At 31.3% G+C, this 24598-nt stretch overlaps 1 long non-coding RNA gene across 1 annotated transcript in view; it reads right to left on the bottom strand.

Annotated features, from left to right (window-relative positions):
• Window positions 1-24598, bottom strand: part of LOC149056667 (uncharacterized) — a 99345-nt gene that overhangs the window by 32151 nt on the left and 42596 nt on the right. The window contains exon 4 of the long non-coding RNA XR_016191167.1: window positions 10312-10364. This is a non-coding gene — a long non-coding RNA (uncharacterized LOC149056667). The remainder of the gene's footprint in view (window positions 1-10311; window positions 10365-24598) is intronic.

Raw genomic sequence — 24598 nt, 5'->3', positions numbered from 1 at the left:
GTTTTGCGAACTCGCGGGCGAGCGAGACGAAACGAAACGGCACCGGAGACGGCGCAATTATTTATTAGATATATTATTTATACAGCGTTAAATATAGTCGAGATTTTTGCGAAAGACACGACACTGAGATTGTATTAATTTAAATATGGCTCTCATATTTCGCGGTCTACCTACAATTTTCCTAGCTATATTTTTATGATAAATTATACTATTATACGTGGAAAAATGCATATAATATCGCTAAAAATGTGATTAATAAAAAAAATAAATAAATGTTTATTAAAAGCTCGTCATGGAGATAAAAGTCGTAATCACAATACAACATAATATAGGTGTATATGTATGTATATTATAAGATTTAATTACAATTGATTATTGTTACTTAATATATTATAATATTATTATTAAACTATTACTTTGACTTATATACTTAATATTATTGACTTAATCATATTTTAATGCACAAAACAAATAATATATATATTATATTAGAAAGCGTATAATAAAAGACAGCAAAACGTATTATTTGTTGACGAGCCGGTAATAAACGACAGAATGAGAAAAACAAAATTACTTTCCATTTGGAGGGTGAATTTTAAGCTTTATTAAATCATTATTAGGTATAATGCTTCTCTGTTCACGGGTTTCGATCGCTCGAGTTTATTGATAGACTTCGTGACGAGACAACGGTCTGAGATGAACACGGTATTGTTGAACAAAAAATTAATATTTTTCATCAAAAAATAATCGGGGAATGCGGGTTTTCTTTTCTTTTTCTTTTTTGCTCGAGGGAAAAAGTGATCGGTCGCGCGCAGCAGCCGGATGAAGGGAATTATAACATTTATAACCCTGCAGTGGCGACGTGACTATCACCGCATCCCATCGGTTGCACCCTCGCACCTCCCCTCCCCCCTTTAACCCCGCTGTGAGGGGAAACGCGAACGATTCTTGCATGCTAAAACAACCCGATTACGACGAACAACACGCCAACACCACCGCCATAACTGTCGGGGCTCATGGTGTTTGCATTGCAAACGTTATCACGTTTCGGATGATGTGCCGTAAAAAAAAATATGACCTTAAGTATCCGTCTCGTGTACATACGTATGTATATATATACATATATATATATAATGTATATTGTATATTATACCTACCAACCACCGTCGTCGCGAGTGTCTAGCCATAAATACGTTATTACCGCGGTATCGTAATGTATATTTTTATTGTGCAGCACGCTGTATAAAATCCTGTAATATGCGGTGCGATTATTACCGCTTCCGTCCAAATATCCGATAGTGTGACAGGTAGCGTTTTTTTTCCGCCGAACGAGAGATCATATTTTCAAGATAACGACGCACAACCGCATATTATCGTATTTAATCATATCGTGTTGTCGTCTCGGTCTTACAGACGTCCTGCAACTTTTTGGCACGTTACGTTAGTGAAACGGATTCAAGTTTGTTCTGTTCTTAGCTCAGTGAATAAAACTACTATATAGGGCACGAAGAGACCGTCACGGTCAACAGAATATGTATTGGACATAATAGACTTACACATTTTCAACTAATGTGTAAGGAGCCCGAAACCAGGTGCGAAACGTGCAACTGTGAACTCACTGCCGAAACAATTAATTCCAAGAATGTCTCACTCATCCGAATGCCCGAACGAAATCAAACATCGTAAACACCATCTCACTCGAAGAAGCATTCGGACCAGGACAAGAAAAAACCATAGCTATAACTTCATTGGGATCGTCGATCTCACAACGAGCATATAATACAATGGATCAACGACTTTTATAAATATTATTACTTTAACTATTAAAGTTATCTTTTTTGGGGGGGGAGGGGGGGGTAAATAAAAAATTCATCTGTGGTTGCTTTTAAACCATTCACTCCGCGTGTTTTTTTTGACAAAACGTATTTACACAGAATTAATTTGGTTTAGCCCACATATTATATTCAATAGAAGTACACTTGTAGATAAATAAAACACCAAAAACCTGTACATGAAAGCGACTGTTTTAAAAAAAAAAAAAAACATTTATCTGAAAAATACTAACTGAAAACGTAGGCAATGGTAAAATCCATGTTTACTGACAAACAAAATGAACCAATATCGCTAAAATTAGATACCTGAGTGGTACTTATAACAGTAATGTTGATCATGACCAGTGACGCGTATAACTATTAGATTTCAGACAACACGATGGTTGTAAAAGACAACAATTAAAAATTCAATGAAAAAAAAAAAAACTTAACGAAATGCGGAAAATGGTAGATATTACCTATATAATATAATTATATATTATTATAATAGTATGAATAAAACCCACAGATTGTCAAGTAGGTAGTTATAATATTATTAATATTGGAATTAAAAAAAAAAAAAAAAACAATGAAAAATTTATAACTTCGTAGGTATAATATTGTCTGCAGCAGGTTTACGATAAATCAATAATATCACCCTGCAGTATAATATAATTAAAATTATTTTTGTAGCCAACTGCAATATCAACGTGCTATACAGGGTGTCCAGTGAGGATGTACCCATTAGCCGTAGAGGGGAACTCTCAATCCGGATAAAATTTCAGTTTTTGCCATTTTATCTATTAACTAAGAAAAATATTAAAAATCGTGAAATTAAGGAAAATAAAATGTTGAAAGGTCAAAATTTTCAGCAAAATAAACTATAAAATAGGGCTTTATTATTTTCAAAAATTAAAATATTAAAAATATTTTTTTAAACTTTTTTACCAAAAAATTTAGTTAAATTAAAAAATAAGATACACGTAGCTCTTGTCTATGTGAGTCTAATAAAAATAAAAAACAAATTTATAATATATTTACTATCTCAAGAGATATCGCATTGAGTAAATCCTCACGAGACATCCTGTATATATATATAAATAGGTATGAGGTATCATAATTGGGTTGGTAACATTTTTTGATAACCGAAAAATTCCGCCAACAGGTTATCTGCGCGTAATGATCCGTGCGACGAGGAACGACGACGACGACGATCTATATCGACGTTTGCAGTGCCCCTCACCTCATTCGGACCTCGAGAGCCAGCGGGGAGGGTAGTGCATATAGAGTTTGGGTCCGGGTTTTTGGCTTATCGTGCACATATACCTGACTACACTGCGGCAAACGCTAATACGCACACCGGTCATATTATCCACATCGTGTAATATTGTAACACATAATCTGACCAGTTCTTTTATGCGCACCGGTTAGGACCGCACCTCTCCAACGCCATCGCCACCCATACCACAGGCCGTTATACGCACACGTGGTGTATATAACATATATATACTTTTGTCGTTAAAATGTGATTTATTGCTTTTGCCAAGTTTCCGGACAGGAATTAAAATTCCGATCTGAGAGACCTCGATAAATTATTGTACTGTAAAATATGGTTTATTTATAGATACACGATTTTTTCTTTTTCTTTTTTTTTAATGAAAAATCCATCATTTCCACCGTGCACATACGTTTCGGTTTCGCGTATCTAGGAATTTGATCAATCGGCCGAATTGTTTTCCGTATGTACATCTAATGGGACATAACCACACTTTCCAACGAAAGAGTTAAAACACTCATACACGTCATAATGGCACCAACCGCAATAACATTATGAACGGTATTAGTGAATTTAAATGTGTTGCTTTGTGCTAAAATTCGAGTAGAAGAACGAAGGTTGGGAAAAAGATATAATTTCGCCCAACACCACGTGATACTGAGACAAAAACTCAAGTACTTATTGTTTCCAATAAAATCTTGAAATGTTTTTAGAGCGTATTATGATAAAATATAGCAGAGAAAACACATTCATACACAGGTTACGAACAGCATTTACTCTAAGCCAACCGACGGCTTCCGAATAAACTTTAAAATAAAAGTATAACGTACAAAGATAATTCATTGTAAAACTCATTCTATCGAATAAAAACACATCAATGACCTTGCACCCTCTTTAACGCCACAGAAAACAAAATTACTCATCCCTAATTGACTAATTGGCAGAGAAGTCGTAAAATCATTTATTTCGTTTGAAACGGACACAAATAATCGTTTAAAAAACTGTATGATGACTACTTCTAATTGATAGACATAAAGTTTTGTTTAAATTAAAAAAAATTTAAGAAAATATATTTTTTCGGATCGATAAATAAGTTTAACAGATGTAGGTACCGACATATTGAAGTGATCGATTTCATACATTGCTCAACTATTTTTCTCCTAAGTAAAATTACATTAATTATTTATGACGATGTTCAAAGTGTTCAAACGTGTATCTATGTGCTGAAAAAAAATCACGTTCTAACTAAATCTCGCGATAGGTTAAACGAAAAAATAAAATAAAATAAAAACACGCGTAAAAAGAAACAACTGTTCTATATTGTGATGCGACCCCGTAATAAAGGACTATATATTATTTGAATTAACGCTGGTCGCGCATTTTATGTCTATCTGTTAGTTTATCGTCTATACAATATATTATATTATGTTCATTCGGTTTTGGTCGACATTTTTAATATAATTATGTTTTCCTTTGTTTCTAACTTATGCAATAATGTACAGATAATATTATTTATGGAACATGCATATTATTATTATTATTATCATGACGCATATGTTCACGATAATGTACATAACGTGTATATTATGATATAATATTGGCATTCTGCAACAGACGGAAATTATATTATTTTGGATTAAAATAACCAGCTATCATATTAGTATTATATATACTACCCAAATATACGTTCGCGCGCAACGCTACAATGTTTGCAGGTTATAAACCACATTAACGTAAACATAATTTATTAGCCTTATATTATAATATTATGCCAATATTCGTTAGAATAGACGGCACGTTTGTGCGACAATAAAACGAATAGGGTGACGCGACGATCACGTCATTCGAATACAGTGACATTATAATATTATGGCAGTGATCTAAAGCCGGCAATGACAGAGAAGTGCATTAAAAGTCAGTATCACATATACTATTAAAATATCATACACACTTATATAATTTCAATAGCTGTGATGGGTATATAGGTGGTACATACATAATCAACAATAACACGAGCGAAACCCGTTCGCCAATAGATTTTACATAAAAGAAACATCAAAACAGAACCTCCTCCTATTTCACGGATCGAACGTATATTTTGCGTTTAATGTCGAGACGACGTAGTGTATATAAACTGTTTAAAATCAGTATGTATTAATTCTATAGCTGCAGCCACTACGCGTACGTACACACACGTACTGCAGCTCTCGTTCCGGCGAGACGATCATAAAAACAGATCGTCATATTGAAAAAAGGATCGGACGAGGAACAGTTGTAAAATGTTTAGTGTATTTGTCGTTGTATATATACTGCTTACTAAACGTTATCAAAGTCGATAAAATGACAATAAAGAAAACCTATCATAGATATTATATTGACTTCGAATCCATAAAATCAACAAAATTTAATTTCAAAATAAAACTTTACAGCCCAAATTGTAAAAACAAGATAAATTAAAAATAAAATTCATCGAACGAGAATTTTCTTTGCGCTTATACAGTCTTGTAAGTTTTTGATGCGTACTTCTAATTAAATGATTATATTTTTGTAATTTTTGTATAGACGCCATTCATAATAAACGGTTAAACTCTGAGTTTGTAGATATATTATCTGTAGCGGATTAATTTCTAATATCAGTCATAACTCATAAGTAATATCTGAACGCACGATTTCCTGACTGATAAAATATGATTGTGCTATATAGTATACAATTGTTCGATTATATTATGTTGTAATTTACCCAAAATTGTTCGAAGCTTACAATAAAATATTAATAACCTTCACAACACTACAGTGCATATATATATAGCTTAAATGCTTTAAAAGCTGCTGAAAAATGTATGCCTGTGTAATAATAATGCATTATAATACCACTGACACTATATTTATAGTTAAGCAAATAATTAACATCAATTAACGTCAATGTCAATGTAAATGTAAATTTTGACTAATGACTATACTGTTGAAGCCTTTAGTCTAAAGTAAAAAAATAAATAAAATAAATATCGTTGCTGCTGCCGTGAAGTTTAGTACTTATTATTTATTGTTTTTTTATCGGGCATTTTTAAATTTTCAATTTTGTCACTACTCTATACCTAATTGATTATAATTATGATTTGACTTTAATTACTCTTTAATGATATTAGCAATAATAATATTATATCATATTATGCATTATATCACATGGTTATCCACCAAATTAGGTCTGCAAAGGTTTTGAAAAATTGGATTTCTATTAATATGAACTTGAAAAGTAAAACATTTACTGGCGCGAGCACACAGGGTGCTCTGATTATTATATTTATATGACATGTTTGTGCTTGTTGTCGTTGTATTGAATAAGTCAAAACTCCTAATATTACTTGTGCATTCACGTGTTTCGAGCATGAATAGCCAGAGTGCAGGGTTGAATAAAATTCCGTCGTCCTTTTGACGTACAAAGGACACAGATCACAAGCGAAACTAACGCTTCACTGGTGCTAATGTCTCTCATGATTCCTACACACACACAGAGTTATATTATAGTGCCCTGTACTTTACTACTCGTGAAACACAGTCCTATTGTTCGTAGGTACTATCTACCTTGGAGTCAATATAATAATGATTATTATACTATGATCTAATACGGATACTAGGTGGTTGTGTGACAATGCCAACATAATAATAATAATACAATGCGAGTGCACGTCTAACATATTTTTTGCGATTATACACATCCGAGATTGTAATATCTATATACGAGTACTATATGCTGTGTGCATGGTATGAATCGATTATTTTTAATTAAAAATAAAATTATAATCATTGTAAAATCCAATATGAACCATGCCAACTATAATCATACCTTTATTATATGGTAGTATAATATTTAAATGTAAAATGAGCTTGATAATTAAAAAAAAAATTGTCTGCTTGATTAAAGTATTTTTTTAAAGAGTAAAGACTTTAACTACTCAGTAAAGTCTTAGTATTGGAGTATAGCACAAAAAATAAAATATAACCATTAAATAATTGATTTCTGGTGGTCATAAGCTATATATTATGTCTAGCATCATATGCATCTAATATCTACATGATATAATCGTTATTACAAACTATAAAATCTACGAATATTACATTTAATAATATCGATATAGCACACATTCGATCAAATCACAATAGCTACATAATTTAAGTAATCATCACCTATATATACATTCCACAATTTACAAATAACCACGTTGTTAAGACAGTACAATTTCAGAAACTAAACTCGGCAAGACCATTTTTAAGTAATCACCATGAAGTAAATTTCACAAATGTTTTCGTGAAAACATGAAATCCTTTTACTCAAAAACAAATTTTAATTTCGGAACTTTCCCACGACTTGAGCACTTTCAACAGAATATATTGAACTGTTGAAATTAATGTTTACTGTATTTAGCTGCCTCCATTTATATTATATAGATGGATATTTTCATTGTAAAGTTGTGGCGTGCGAGACCATTAGTTACTATCATTATTGCTCGCCAGACAAAATGATTATATGTTTCGAGCGATTATGTGAAATGAACATTGTACTTGTCAGCTCCCCATAAACAGCCAAATGGCGTACATTTTAAAATTGACTGTAAATGGGTTCCTTCGCATAGTTATATTACATAAATAGGTTTTTCGAACTAATACAAAACTATCAAGTGCTCGAAGTACATTTTATTTAAACAAAAATTAAGTTTAATGCGATAAACGTAATAGTAAAATACAATACAATTATTTCAATAGGAATTCAATACAGACAAAAAATAATGATTAATAATATTGAACCAGGTCCACTGACTTACTTCACACTAATAGCATCTTTTTTTTTCAACGCTTTCGAGAATTCAATGTGGAGATTTTATATGAATAACAAAATATAATAATATTTCAGATATTTATTATTTTATTAATTATTTAAAGTAATTACTAAACAACGCAGATATCATATTGTATTAATATTTACATTACGTATTTTTTTTTTTTTTTTTAACAATGGTACATTATAATCGAATAATGTAAGATCATGCAATGTTGAAAATGCCGTCGGTGCCCATACAAAACATAATATTACACGTTTCAACACTGTTCCTGATATGTTTGCACGTATGCGTCGGGCATCACGCGCACAAAACTATATCTAACCCGACTATGACCAGTTTAAAAAAATGTCGCCCACACACACAATACCGTGTAACACGCATAGTCGCATAGACGACATATTATATTATTCGTTGGTCGGCGCGTGTCCTGACGTCTCGTCCTTTCGTTTTCCGATTGAACACTGCACACTCGCGTTAACTTTTTCCCGGGCGAAAATTCTACGCAAACTCCGTCGTCTAATTTAAAACGTAGAAACTAAAAATTGAAGTGTCACCAACACACCCGACAAGCTGATACGGTATAAAATAAATGTGCGTCTCTTTTTCTATTTTTTATCTCCACGTCGTCGTATAATATTATATTTTATATCATATATCTACCGGGGTCGTGACATTATTATTATTATTATAGTGTTATTATTTCATACGCATTTTTATTTAAAATATGATTTTGTGAAAAAAATTCATAATCAAACCACACGAAAAAGGAAAAAAAACCAAGTCGGGACCGAGGGTATAGCAGACAGCTCTACCCATACTTAGGAAGCGCGTAAACCGTTTGGAATAATTCCGTTGGTGTAATCCATTTTCGGTTTTTTTTTCGGACGTCACCATGTCATCGCAAAATGGAAACGTGTAAAAAATACGCCATCACCGTGTCCCGTGCGCGTGAAAATTGAGATGGAAAAATAAAGACGTGACGGGATTACAACAGTTGCGGTGAGATTGTATATATTATTAAAGGGGTAAACGAACCCTAATGAAATCCGATAACCACAATAACCCCACGCGATTTATACCTAGGTACTACATAATAACATATATATATATGCGCACCACCAGGGGTCCGAAACGCGCCGGTTAATCTTACCTCTCGAGGTGGACCTCGAAAACTTTTGCGTCAAATTTACGAGTATACCACGACTGTCGGCTGTTCGACGGATTTCGTTTTTTTTCTTATTTTTTCTGCAAAACTTTTCGATTATCAATTAAACTCAATGTCGTCGTGATCGGCGTGCCCGAACGCTGCAAGTACGTTGTCGAAACGAAAAGCGTATACGTACCAATCGGTGCGATGAGAAAATGTGCGAAACTCAATTACGTTTTTGCAGGTTAACGAACTCGACGAATAAAAAGAAACAGCGGCGGACAATGATCGATATAACATATCGGAAAATAATGTGAAAACAAAATTACTCCACAAATTGTAATCGAACGAAAATGTATACATTTGAGCATTTTTTTTTTTTTTTTACATCACTTAAGATAGTTAATTATTCACGATTTGATAAAATTATAATGTATTATAATAATACACACTCGAAACGACGCGTAAAACTTAAATATCCCAACGGACAATATGTAAACCCGACGAGATCCAGTATATAAATTACATTACCAGCACAGCGCTGAGTAGTCTCTAGAGATTTTCTGAATAAAGCAATAACCTTAATAATATTATCCCTTATAAAGCCCGTTGTCAGGATGAGACGTATTTTATTAATGTTGATCTATAGAGACCAAGGCAAAGTAGACACGGGTGAAGCAAGACGGACAAGAGTAGGCAGTTATTTTTACGAAGAATTCAAAACTTTAAATCCATATATGCTGATTTTATAATATACACGCACAAATATTTATATAAAATTATAAAAAAAATAAAAATAATATTATGCTTTTACCATATATTATTATAAGTCTATCATGTTATTCAAGATATTTTATTAAGTGTATGATACACACCAAACATGGCGGGTTTAAAATTACCATTTATATTAGGTCCGACAGCTATTGTAGAAATGTTTCCTAGTTGCGTATTATTTTCGGGTAACAGGAATTTTGACAAGGAAAGTCTCTTTAGGGTGGATGAGAGTTAGTTTACTGACTTTTTTGGACATGGCGATGAACTGATATTTATTAAACTTTTTTCAAACGTTTGAGGGGAATATTTTATGCTTTGAACTCTACACACCTACCCATATAATATTACTATTTTTAATTTGATAAAGTTTTACAACATGATATCATAATATTATAACAATCTAATAGATAAAAATATTTATTTTAAATTTTAAATTTTAAATGAAAAAATAAAAATAATTCTTACCTTATTAGCTGGTTTGTCAAATTGGTTAGTACGTTGGGCCCGATTTTACTGACCTGTAATAAATTATTTTCAATTGTTAAATCATATTAGTATCGTATTAATAAATCAATTAGGTTTAAAAATGATAAAAATACTAATATATTTCATGGGTTAGTTTGAAATAAACACCTATATTGTGAAGTCTACTATTTTGATTATTAAGTAGTTTAATTATTTTTAACATGGATATATTTTTGGGCAACGTACAACTTTTTATTTCTAACATTAATTTTGCGAGGGCAATTTTCGTAACGCTTTTGATTATTATTCCATAGGAATGCAGATCAGCAATACAAAAAAAAATCAATTAAATCCCCAAAAAAATGCACGCTACTATATATTTTTCCACTGCAGTATACCCAAGAACATATCAACATAGCAGGTCGATACTTATGATAATACATACATATGAACGACATTTTGTTTTTACAAACGTCTGGAATTTCAATAATAATTGCCTAGTACCGTCGTTTGAGTTTCGGTTATACTCGGTTTATACCGAGATAATCGTCTTCGTTTAAAAATAATGTTTTATTCTACAGTAGAGACTGAAAAATGGCGTCATTAAAAAAGAATTAGGCTAAAGCACGAAGCTAAACAGGAATACGGAACAGCAAACGAGTATAATATTATTTAATTGAATCTTGAACCCGAAATACTGTTACTGTGGTTCGCGCATCACAACTGAACATGTCAACTTTACAAACGTCGGATGGTGATTTTAACTGGAATAAAGCCGATCCTGCATGACACACTGCATACGGATATAGCGACAGTTACCTTTGTGGAAAAAAAAACGACAGAAGACCTTGCGCGCGATTATGTGTTTTAGTTTAAAAAACCTAATGGAAACGAAAAGGGGATCGTATAAGCTGGTTGCTTTTTTTTTTAGAGAGAGAGAAATAAAACCGTCAATAATTTAATTGTTTCGTTAAGTATCGAATTTAATTATTTGCAATCGGAATATGTTACCATTATGTTAATGAATTATACGCATAGTATGCATCATACTGGAATAATTGGAAATTTTAAATAATATTTACAGTTACTGTAGTTACAATAATATTTCATAATAATTTGGAATGTGCTTTCCACAGAAGCAATGACTTTTCAAGTTATACACCTCACAATAATATAATATGATGGCCAAAGAGGAGCCCCCTCAATGCACAGCCTGTGGGGTTACCCAGACAGTAAAACACATAATAACAGAGAGCCATTAATATTCAAACGAACTCAGAAAATTCAACATTCCAACCAATAACATGAATGAAATATTAGGACCACACATCGCAAATATGTTAGCTTTCATAACAAAAACCTACATATACAATACAATTTAAACCTTCTGCTAACGATAACCATATTATTAATGTATTAGTGGAAATCACACATAATTAACACCATATTAACTGCATAATTTTAGTTCTAGAAATCACTCACTATGTATTAAATAAAAAACTAATAACCTTTGCTATTGATGTTTTTAACCATTACAGGCCAAAGAATTGTTTTAATTGTTTTTAATTTAACTTTTATAACATTTCTACATATATCTTAAGTATTTCAAAAAAATCACCCCAGGGGACGTCAAAACTACTATATAATATGTATAATATGAAATCAATTATTTATCCTATTACTATAATAACTCGAACAGTTTTCACGTCGAAAATACGCAATATTTTAAAATTTAAGACAGATATAAATATATTATTTTAACTAAGAAGTGAAAAAATATTGTGAGTAGTTATTATACTTTTAACTTATATACAACATTTTAGTACTTTTATTTTTGTGTTCAATTATCTGAATATCATGCTTATACTATATTACAATGTTTTAGTACTTAACTCATTCTACTGATCAAGCATATATTACCGCATAGCAAAAGCAGTTTTCCTAAGTTCTACACAGTTTATTTACGTCGTGCTGTGCCTTGTACCGCAGCAAGAATATTGGTTTTTAATTCGTTGGAATGCCGCCAAAACGAAGTGTACTCCTCGAATCCTGCAAATTGCGTCTAACAAAAGTGTTCGCGATTGAAACTAAAATCCAATCTGCACTTAAAATTTGCATATACATTGCATACCATTGTATACGTATACTGTAGAGCGGTATTTCAATTGAACAGCAGTGTATGGTTTTAATTGAACGATCGTCTATGATGGCTGTATATAGTTTGATAGTTTTACATTCAGTGTAAACATCGAAACAGAAGACTCGCGGTCTTATGTTTTAGTTACACAAGGGAGTTCGAAACGAATTTTCCAAATTCACCGCACTGATATAATTTTATAATACATCCTACCGATGCAGTAGGATGTAGTGTGTGTTAGTATTGATAAGTTTCCAAAGGAATTAACATATACGCACCACATACTATGTATATATTTATACCACATATTATTATAATGATATTATGTTGGTATCTATACTTATCGATCACTAATTCATATTAATATAGACTTGGCTCGGGGTGTGTATAGTGTATTTCCTATTGATATTATTACCCGTTACTGTTACTGTTGCCTCGTAAAAATAGTAATTTTTATGTAGAATTACTTTGAATTTCGATAAAAGGTATAAAAACATACCTAATACCAAATTTATCTAAACATAAAACAGACTTTTACGAGGCATTATCAAAATAATAAAAAAAAAGAATCATATTTAAATGAAACTTTATGAGTATATATAGTTATATTCGTAATTGATTTTTCAAAATAATTATAACATAAATATTATGTATGAAAAATATTCTTGCACGAGTATATAAGTTCACAATAATATAATATAACACTATCACTTATGGAAAACAAATCCTTTTTTAAGGGCCTCTTATTCGATAAATTGATCATCAGTGTGCATGTAATTTTCTATCTCTCAAGTTTTTGGCACGAGCTAGCTTGTACAGAAACAGAAGAGAAAAAAAAACCAATCAACTATATATACGTATACGAATGCGATAAGTTTGTTTTGGATTTTTCGGTCGTATTTCTGCGAGAACTGTAACCTTTGTGTCGATCATATTAAAGATATTTTCCTGATTTTTTACGAGTTTCTGACGAGACCTATATGATCCGAAAGAGAGAGAGACAACGTGACGCCAAAAATCAAACTTCAGCCGTGGGCATAGCCGCCAACCCTTCGGTGATTGCTTCGTTTGAGGGTCAAGCGATGTTGGCACAGTGAGTTTATTATTTTTAGTCCGTCCATGGACATTGGACGTACACGCGTATATAAGCTCTAAGATAACAATTCGGTTTTAATAACCTTATAAAATCGCGTACCTCGCCCACACGAACAATTATTTAACAATCGTTGGCGGTGTTTTCAATACACTTTCAAAGTACCGATTTTAAATCAAAGCATGAAACACAGGCACCGCATAATAACTCTGATTTAATAATAACATAGCGAAACAATGAAACGCGTATTATATGAAATACGCGATATCTATATCTTTGAGTAGCGAGTTCCCTATTATTAATTTACCTCAACATTTCTTCTGTCTCGCTACTTAAATAAACAATAATCCTATAAATAAATCAAAAAAAAATATATATCTCATCAGCCTAACAGGGTTTATCCATATCGAAACGAATTCGAAATAATAGAAATTAGAACCTTCGTAGCTTAGGATGGTGGTTGATTAGTTATTTCATCGTTTACGTTTTTATACACATAAAAAAACCTCTTAAACTGCGGATAGGAAAAAAATAAATTAACGGGATTATATATTTTTAAGAAGACGCTTTGCTTTCTCATGCCTTTTACTTTATGGTAAAAAATTGTAACTTTCGTTTCGTTCGGTATTTTTCTTCCTCCTTTAAACTTTTGATTACACTTAATTTAATTTAATATTTTTCTCCTAAAATTATTTACATCCTTCGAGTGTAATATACTGCCGTGTTTTCTAAAAGTGTTTCGTATCGATTCATCTGTACGGGCGTCGAATATAGCTCCACTCATTGTCTCGTAGCCCGTAGTTAAATTATTTTTGGCGTGCTCGTTCTATAGTCGGCGGCGAACACTTGCGCGATACCCGAGAGAATTGGCGCAGTTGCGTTGTACACACAACTGGTAGACACAGGCGGTGTTGCGTCAAGTCAGTGTGTATGTAAAAGTTGGATGATGTTTAAAATAACGAAATTTGAACGCAGTAAAACCGTGCGGAAATTAAAGCCAACCGAACTGCGGAGTAACGATATGGTGACGTGAGTGGTAGAGAGAGAGACTTGCTAAAAAGGTCTGTTACACGCAGCGAAACCCATATATACATATTACACATATTATATTCCGTGATCGGTGTTACAGCGACGGCGTGGTTGCGCGAGAAGTTAATCTAATTCCGGGTTTTGACCGCAAAGACATTTTCTTGACGCCAACAACAGTTTTAACTACCGACTTTTAATGAAGCCTTCGTGAATTATGAAACTTTCTCGCCAAAGGTTCCTGTCGGGAACTATTTGTTTATTCGCATTTGGAGCTCGACAAATTGCGAAACTTCATCGGCACTGTTACTGGTAATTGGTCCGGAAACTTAACATACACGTATTATATATAACTATTCTCATATTTATATTATATTCTCAGATTTAACACTCGAACGTTTCTTGATTAGTTCTTATATTGAACTAACGTTTAATTTTTTTCGCTACTGTCACGCCCCGAAGATTTCAAGTACCTACAATCAACTACGGTGAAGTAGATTTTTGATTACTATGACATAAATAATCTTGGTTATGATAATATATTTGATTGTTACGATCGGTTAAATGGCTCCATATAAAACTGACACTTACGTGACACATAATATTATTTAAGTAGTAAAAGAACAAGTAATAATTGGTTTTCAATACCAAAACGTGATTTCGATATACAATTTAAAATAAACAATTTATTTATGGCATACGGCCTAAAGATAATAACAATAATTATATAGTTATTAATAATATTTTTTCTATTTGATAGTTTATTATTTATGAAATTTAATAAAATAGAAAAAAATTTCCCCATTTTATATCTCTTCCCTATTATGCACATAAAAGAAAAAATGAAGAAGAGTCTTCATAGTGTTAAAGTGGTTTGGAGTTTAAGTGTACCGTACAATCAGGGAACTGTAAAACACATTGTGTGACATTTTTGAGTTGAGTGGTTATAGCTTTTGTACAGTATATATAAATATAAAGATCGGAAACTATATTCAATAGAAAAAGAAAAAATTGAAAATATTTTCGTTATACGAAATAACAAAAAATAATTCATATGTTCAAAAATCAATAAAAAAAAAAAGTAATTATTATACAATTTATTAATTGTACCTATGCTTAGCATGGTTTATTTTTAGAAGTTAAATGATGATTTAATTTTTAGAAAAAAATCAACATCATTTTTTATGGTAATTTCTTGAAAATAAATATTACTCAAGTACACTTATACGAATAATATACTAAAATATGCATTTATACAAGTGCACATTTTGCATGTATATAATTGAATTTTTTCAAATAAACGTCTTTTCAGCAATATTGTTAATAATTAAAATAACAATATTATTTTTAAACTGAGCCCGTTAAGTATTTTTCATATACTGACATTTCAATTTAGATACCAAGTACGTTTTAAATTGATTAAGTGTGTACCTTTGCGTGTGGTATTGACGGAAAATAAATGTTATGGCTTCGAGCATAGATAATAAATAATATATGTTAATTTCAAAGCACAGTACAATTTAGAGATACAATTTATATTACAACATGTTATATAATAATATAATGACAATTATTTTTCCGCTGTAGATTAAATTAGAAAGTATAAAAGTAAAACTTGCTCGCTGGTAAGTCTCCTTTTCACATGTCTTTATTCAATTTCTTTACCTATCTTTGCTATATAATATTATAATATTCCGCTATTTACATTATTTTCAATTTATAAACTCTGATTACAATAAAAATTTATAGGTTTTGAATGCACAGTTTTCAGCAATTTCGCTTTACTGCATGAGGTTAATTTAATATTTTTCGCCAAAGTTTTCCCTGCAATCCACAATCTGTGCGCGTAATATTTTTCACGTCGTTCTACTCGAAACAACTAGAAAATAATTATTGATCTCTTAGATGTTATAGTCCCGCAGAAGCTCGTTTCTGTGTTTTTCACGCAATATCTAGGCAACTTTAACATCCGGTGCATATGCGTGCCTGAGTTTCTCTATATCTATATATATATATTTAAACAAACGAGTGGACTATTATTAGGGACGTTCATTTTCACTATCTCATTCTCTCTCTCTATATATATATTGGTCTTTGTTTTGTTTCTTTAGAAAAATCACCAGTGCGCCTTCTCCTATATCGCTACCGGATCCCAAAAGTCTGTGTGTAATCTAAACCGATTGGGAGAGCCCGTGCTTTTAGTATAATGTTCCGACGATGTTGTTGGCTCCGAGAAACTGGATATAGCCTCGTGGGCCTTTTTTTCCGACCCATTAGTGCCGCCGAAGGTCGTTAAAGGGAAAAAGCACCCGATGTGGTGCTCTAAACAATGGGGTAGTGTCGTAGCGGTCTGCCGATGCCAAACATGATGCGAAAATGGCATCAGAGGACAAAAGATTATGACATTAATAATGGTCGCGGGGTGTGGGTATTTGACCAGGGGAAATGGACACTTTTTCGGTAATGGACGTCGAGAGGACTCGGCGAGGCACTTCAAAAGAAACTGCACACACCATCGAAGTGAACTTCGTCTGAGTCCAAAAGACATGTTGGGTCTTATTTATGTAGCGAAAAGTATACAAACAAAAGCGCCAAGAGTGTTGAACAATTAATTTCGCCGTCACAATAATATTTAAAGTGAAATATCAAATGCCAGCACTACAACTGTGATAGTTTAAAACTATTTCAAATTTTATATAAATAAATAGTGATTTAACATTTATTCTACATTAGAAAATAATAATCAGTAGTGTGTGTAATTAATATTATTGTTAAGGTATTTGTTTATCTATCAACTGTTACCTTACATAGTTGATTCATTTTTAAATAATTATTAATTATTGATTTCAATTACCAAACTACTTCCTAGGTCAATAATTATTAGTTGAATTTAATTTATAATATTTTTGGTACGTGTGAACTTTTTTTTTTGAATTACGAATAACTATACAAATATTATATTTTAATAGAGGAAATATAATTTCCACTTTTTCATATAAATATAAATTAATCAATGGATAGTTAATAATAATAATTGGTAGTCTTAGAAAATGTATAAGCATAATTTGAATGGAGAATATTGTTATTTTTTAGATGTTTTTGTTTTTTATTTCAGAGTATATAATCGAAAATCACCAAAATAATTTACAACTATTTTGAATGTTTACACAACTAAGATTATCGTGATTACTTCTAACATACCTATCCCATAGAACTTACATACTGATAGACTGAACATCCTGGTTTAGCGAGGTAGAAAGTGGTACGATCGAGATAAATTTAGAGAGTTCAGTGTCAATATAAATTAATGAAAGTATAATGATAACATTAATCGTAAAATAGTGTACATATGGATGTGTCGCTACTGCACATATGCCCTGTGCATGGGTACTTCATGAAACGCTACCTATCGTGGAAGGTATGAATTACACAATGTTGCGTTTATAAGTATGAGGTATACCTATGAGCTATGACCAATCTGTCCAATCTTCATATTACATATTAACTAAAATATATGATATTAAAAGAATACATTAAGTCAAAACGTCAAAATATAATGTGTTTCTCAAGAGTATTTTATATACGTATACGAAAATAATAATAATAATATTATTATTATTAAAATCACGTCTATTTCGATAGGAAGTGATCTCGAAAACGAAAAAAAAAATCCATGGAAATAATGAAAACAATTTCATAAAAATCGCATCATCTAAATCAGCCTTCTATCGCATTTCCTTGGTTTGATCGATTGCGACGACGGCACGCGTTCCCCTCATCATCATACACACACGACTACTACACGAGACGCATGTTGAGAGATTAATTTACTCACGCCAGTATAGTGACGCCGATGATATTATATGTTGTTTTATTAATTACCGGTATATAGTTACCACGGTATACGAGACGTGTCATAATATATTACATTCATTATGTGCATCGAAAATTATGTGACACGCCGTTTCCTATAATAATAATAATATGAAGGTATCAAAAACTACCGTATTAAGTCGCTCGACAAATAATAGGTACCGTGTTAAATATAATATTTTATTTTTTTTAATGTATAGAGCCAGTGTACAGACAAATACGGGAAAGCAAGCCAAACATTCTCACCAAAGTGCTATCTACCTTTTATATACCTACTATGTTCTTTATTTATTTTATAACTATATTATAATATCGTTTTTACCAACCACTAGCTTCTTAATTAAAAATCTATTTATTTTTAATATTAATCAAATAGTTTTTACTTGTTTCGATTCAATGCACATTTAATTTTAAAAATAATATATATATATATATATATGTATAAAACTTTTTTTCTTTCCTTTAACTTGATTCCAATTTTGTTGATATTATTGTAATGTGTTGTAATAAATGTAAAATATATTAATTTTGTCATAAAACAAATTCATATACACATACACATAAATTATAGTACAATAACTAATGGCCTTTGTTGCCGAAGTTGTAGACGATCAATAAAAAAAAAAAAAAATTATAGTACACTTAACAAGTGTTTTGTTTAAAATAATCGTAATTTAGGCCCTCCGCTTACACTTATTTTAAGTCGAATTGACTGTTAAAACACTAAAATCGCGAAAAACCATAATTTTATTATAAAGTTTAATAACTCAGAAATTATAGGTTAATTTTCACCGAACGTGCATCAAAAAATAAAAACTTGCTTGTAAATTTAAAGAAAACTATATTAATTTTCTCAGTTAAAAAACGAAGTTTGTACCACCACAGTTTCTATTAAAGAACTCCCTAAATAGCATTAAAAAACAATGCATTTTAAGATAATACGGTCCTTAAATAAACTCAAAAATTCGATATTAAAATAATTGCATAATTATACGATAAAACTTGGTGAACCGCCCAGTATATAAAAGTGAATTCCCATGTGGCAGTATATTATATTCTGTACGACGACGATATTATTTTTATTATTATCGCTCCGAATGACATATTCGATGCGCGTCAGACCTCAGTGTGAAATTTAAATATAAATTGTATAATATAATATTCTATTATAATAATATTTTATTTATATGGTTGAACGAAGGTTACACGCATCGTAGGCCATTTATTCGTACGCGTCTAATCTACCGAGAAGATTTGGCGATAAAAATCACCTCAGACACACATTTTAGATATTATTATATAAACCAAAAAAAAAATAGTGCGTCATGCATATAAAATTATTATTATTATGAAATGCGAGGGGTGTTGGAAAGGTAAGATACCAATGAATAATATGAATAACCCCAACCCCATATTGCGAATATAGCAACGATCATTCGGCATTCGGTCATAAATAGCGCCACGAGAAATCGTTTTCCGAAAAATATAAATATTGCACACAATAAAATATAATATTATCGATTATAAACTCTAATAAACAATTATAAGCTTCACAGCTGAATCATTCGCAATAATCAAAGCCCTCAATTTAATAACCGTTCACCAGCTCCAAGACACCATCATATTCACTGACTCCCTCAGCGCCATCAACAATATTAACAATATCAATAACCCAACAGACATCGGTCTTCATATTCAAAACAAAATATATACTCTACAGAAAAACAATAACTTCAAAATCAAACTTTGCTGGATCCCCGGTCACTCCAACATCATTGAAAACGAGCGCGCCGACCTTGCCGCTAAAACTGCAATAACCTCTACACTATCGTCTCCCATCAATATCATCGCATACAGGGACATACAAGCACTGATAACTAACAAATGTCATCTAAGATGGCACCAGCAATGGTTATCTTACTCCACCAAACTTAATCAAATAAAACACAACACAGACAATTGGACATTTCCCATCGAAACACCCAGAAAATTCGAAGTCATCATAACGAGACTGAGAATCGGCCACTCTCAAATGTCGCACAGTTTTTTAATGGCTAAAGAAGATCCTCCAACATGCGCATCATGCGGCGTCCAAATTACCATTAAACACTTACTCACCGAATGCCGCACATACCACAACATCCGATCAAGCCTCAACCTTTCCGAATCACTCTCCGAAATACATACTTCAAAATCATCCCAAGGCCATAACAGACATCATCCAATTCATCACAACAGCAAACCTTCAATCCAAAATCTAGAATTAAGTTCTCTCTTGTACGTTTCTTACTGTAAATATTTAATTTAAGCTATTTATATTTGTAAGCCCAATGGCCTATGCTGCCGAGGGCTCTTTCCTAATAAAAAAAAAAAAAAAAAAAAAAAAAACAATTATAAGGATATATTATTTTAGGCATCGAGATGAAATGAAAATTTTTATTTGCATAATACAGTCGCTTATCATAATTACAAAATGAGCAGATCGAAAGCGAATATAATATTTAATATACTATATTATTATTTATATTAAATTTAATATCATTATATGTTGAATTTTTTTTAGAATGACTTAGTGTCTGCCAATAGAACACCCGCGGTCCAATATTATATAATATATATATATATATGTACACAAATACAGTCGAATTCGACAAGAGCTATATATATTATTATTATTATATTTTACGTAAAGCATTTCCAGAATATTGCAGGATGAAACCGGACGCGAATAAGATTTAGAGCTTATATAGTGGACAATACACAACACACGATACTCTCAGACCGTGACTTATAACTTTTTCAGTGAATTTCGGATACAAAATTGATTTTCGTATCAGTAATAATCGTCATCGTCGCAGTTGTAGTAAACGTTCTGGTACGGTATTACAATACTATTTGGTTCCGAGCGAGTATGATTCACGCGATGATAATTTCCTGAAGGAATCGTCGAAAAATCTATATTGACTTTGCACAGAATATTTTGCCTTTATTGTTTCGAACCTTACACATTTCAAACGATATAACACAGCTGCGTTACAATATCAACGGACATAATGATATTTTAATCATCTTATAGCTGCGCTGATTTATTTCGAAGCCATATTAAAGTACCTATAAGCGCATATAATTTTTATTTCGTAAATAATGTCCAACAAATCCTTGTGTAACCTAATTTTTAAATAATATGTATTATTGAATCAATAATAAATTACTATAAATCCAATATAACATGATAAAACGATTAATTTCATGACCTGCGCCAATTTAAGTACCTAGATACTTGGTGCACATATTCGAAGCAACTTTCGCCCTTATTTTTTTTTTAGTCTTTGTACGATTTGGATAATTTTTTATTACTGCTTAATAATATGTAGAGGTTATGTTTTGTTAAATACATTTCAACTACTTACGGCGTATTGAATAGGCAATCTCGGTACACTTGTATTATTACAAAAAAAAAATAAATATATTATACGAAAACAATTATTTTAGGCTCTGACTCAATATTTTAATTATTTCTGATCATCACATAATATATTTTTTAACCGATATTAAATCATTTAAAAAAATGATATACAAGTGCATTAGTGCATTAGTGTATTATATTGTTTTATAAGTTATTGAAAATATGTTGTTTTAAATTTGTATGGCAGATAATTACCTATAACACACATTGGTTAGAATTATTTATTTGTTAAATACCTTTTCTTTTAACGACTTATGGTGACAACAGTACAAAACTAAAATACAACTAATTGTAATCAGTCAAAGCATTAAACGTATTATAATTATTATTATACAATGAGAAAAAAATCAAGATTTTAGTTAGAATGATATATTATTATTTTAATATTACTACGTGTTAACGACAACCTCGGTATACAAACTCTCTTACCACGGATTTACAGTGGCTTTGTCTGGTATAAAAGTGTAGGTAATTTTCAACAAAGTTTTCGACACAATTTCATCAGCGTTATTGAGTCACGACGGCGGCAGTAATATTCGGGTAACAGCATCCCAGGACACAATGAATTGCACCCCAAAGAAGGTTTCACCACCAACCCGCTTCCCACCATCACCACTTTCCTACCAACCCGTGGCAAACGCTATGGATTACGGTTAATTCTTTTCGTCGGGTTTTGCGCGTAATCAATCACATATTTTGCTCGGCGTCCGAGAGATTATTGCGACCATTTTTGCACACGTTTTATCGAGACGCAACCGGCCGTGGTGACGTTATTTTCACGAAAAATATTTATCGATCGTGTACTACATTATTACTATTATTATTATTAATAATAATAATTTACACTGAAGACACGAATATTTCACTGAAAATGAGAGATGAGTGATGGAAAACTTCGAGAATCTTACTTCTAACATCGTAGCATAAACTTCGAGATTTACACTCGCAAATACGTAGTACGTGACTATATAATAATTTTATAATACTACAAAAAAATAAAAAGTAAATACAGAAAAACCTTAACAGTGTTAAAACCAGATTTCAAACGTTTGCATGGTCGATGTTTGATATTACGAATTGTTTCCTATATATTTATTTGAACAAACACTTAAAATAATACTCAGTAATATTAAAAGAAATAAGTAGATTTAATTTTAATTATAAACCGTTAGTTATAATCCGATAAAACTGTGTTGAACTCATATTGTGTAATATAGATAAATATTATTATTTTAAATTAGATTGTGGTCTGTGGATTAGTTTTGTGAAAAAGATTCCCGAAATGAATTCCAACAAAAGAATATTATAATACACAAAATGAACTCAGTAATGGATTTTTCTTACATCCGACTTTTTATCAAACTTGACACGTAGGGTACCTATTATAATTTTAGTGATCGGAAAAACGCCATCGCATGGAAAACCATAAATAGGCAATACAAAGTACAAACATATTTTTCATTCAATATTTATTTCATATATTTCTTGCAATTTTAATTCCAGCGTATAATGTATATTATATTAAAAACAAAAAATCATTCAAAATATTAAATTACTTTACGCCACGCCGGCTAAGTATAATCGTAGTATATTATTTTATTCTCTACTGATCTACAACTTGCTATTTTTCGATAGATGGTAAAACTTTACTTTTCAGAGGAGACTTAGTTTCTTAGTTTGTGTGTATATATTATACGTATGTATATTGTATATATATGTAAGTGCAATAAAAAATTTTAGACGCGATTCAGGGTAAAATATAGCATGACTGAGTTTTATAAAATAATGTTCATTGATGCCAATCGCACGTGGCACATATATTAAGAGATAAAGAATCGTTTTTTTATGCTAACTTATAAAGAAACAAATCCAATTTGTGTCAAATGTATCCATGAATAAATAAAAAAAAACATACTATTTGCGTACACGTAAAACAAATGGTAAAGATTTACTCATTTACATATACCTACATATATATGGCAAGACACGTGGAATATTATAATCAGACTCTACAAATATTATAACTTTATGTTATTTGTAGATTCATAACTATTAATATCTATAACAGGATATTATACTATATATTTAAATCTACAGATTTGATATAAGAGATATTTTTTTTTTATTAATCCTAGTGCATATTTATAAAATCAGTGTAAAATATTGTTGTTCATAATTTTCAACATTGGAAGTAGTTCAAACTTTTTTAAATATTATGTAAGTTTTCATCACAGCTATCAAAATATATTTTACTCACGGTTTCAGTATTAGTAGAAGTTCATTATTACCTACCTACTTTTATACTTCATATATTATATTATGCATTTATTACAATCACAAATAAAAAAACTAATTAATGTTTTTCTATACCAGTGGATCAATTGCAATATTATGTATTTTAAAAACAATATCTATAATACGACGTTAAACCGTTATCAAACGATAACGAAAAAACTACGGCTCATAATATTATAATATTTTGACGTAAGTACATACTGCATAGATACTTAAAATGTTTTATATAAATTCACGATACTTTATTATAATATACCCGTTGCCGATTCTCTGTTTGGACTGAAATATGCGCTTTTTTTTTCAGCTTATACGTGGAGACGATTTAGAGCGAGATAGGGTGAGAGAGAGAGAGAGAGAGAGAGAAAGCTCAGCAGTTCCCGCCTATATTATATCCATG

The sequence above is a fragment of the Diuraphis noxia genome, unplaced genomic scaffold (genome assembly GCF_037042655.1).
Source record: "Diuraphis noxia isolate RWA-SAM2 unplaced genomic scaffold, SU_Dnox_SAM2 contig0003, whole genome shotgun sequence".
Taxonomy (NCBI): Eukaryota; Metazoa; Arthropoda; class Insecta; order Hemiptera; family Aphididae; genus Diuraphis; species Diuraphis noxia.
The sequence above is the reverse complement of the archived record's forward strand: the minus strand, read 5'-3'. Positions and strand labels throughout refer to the sequence as shown.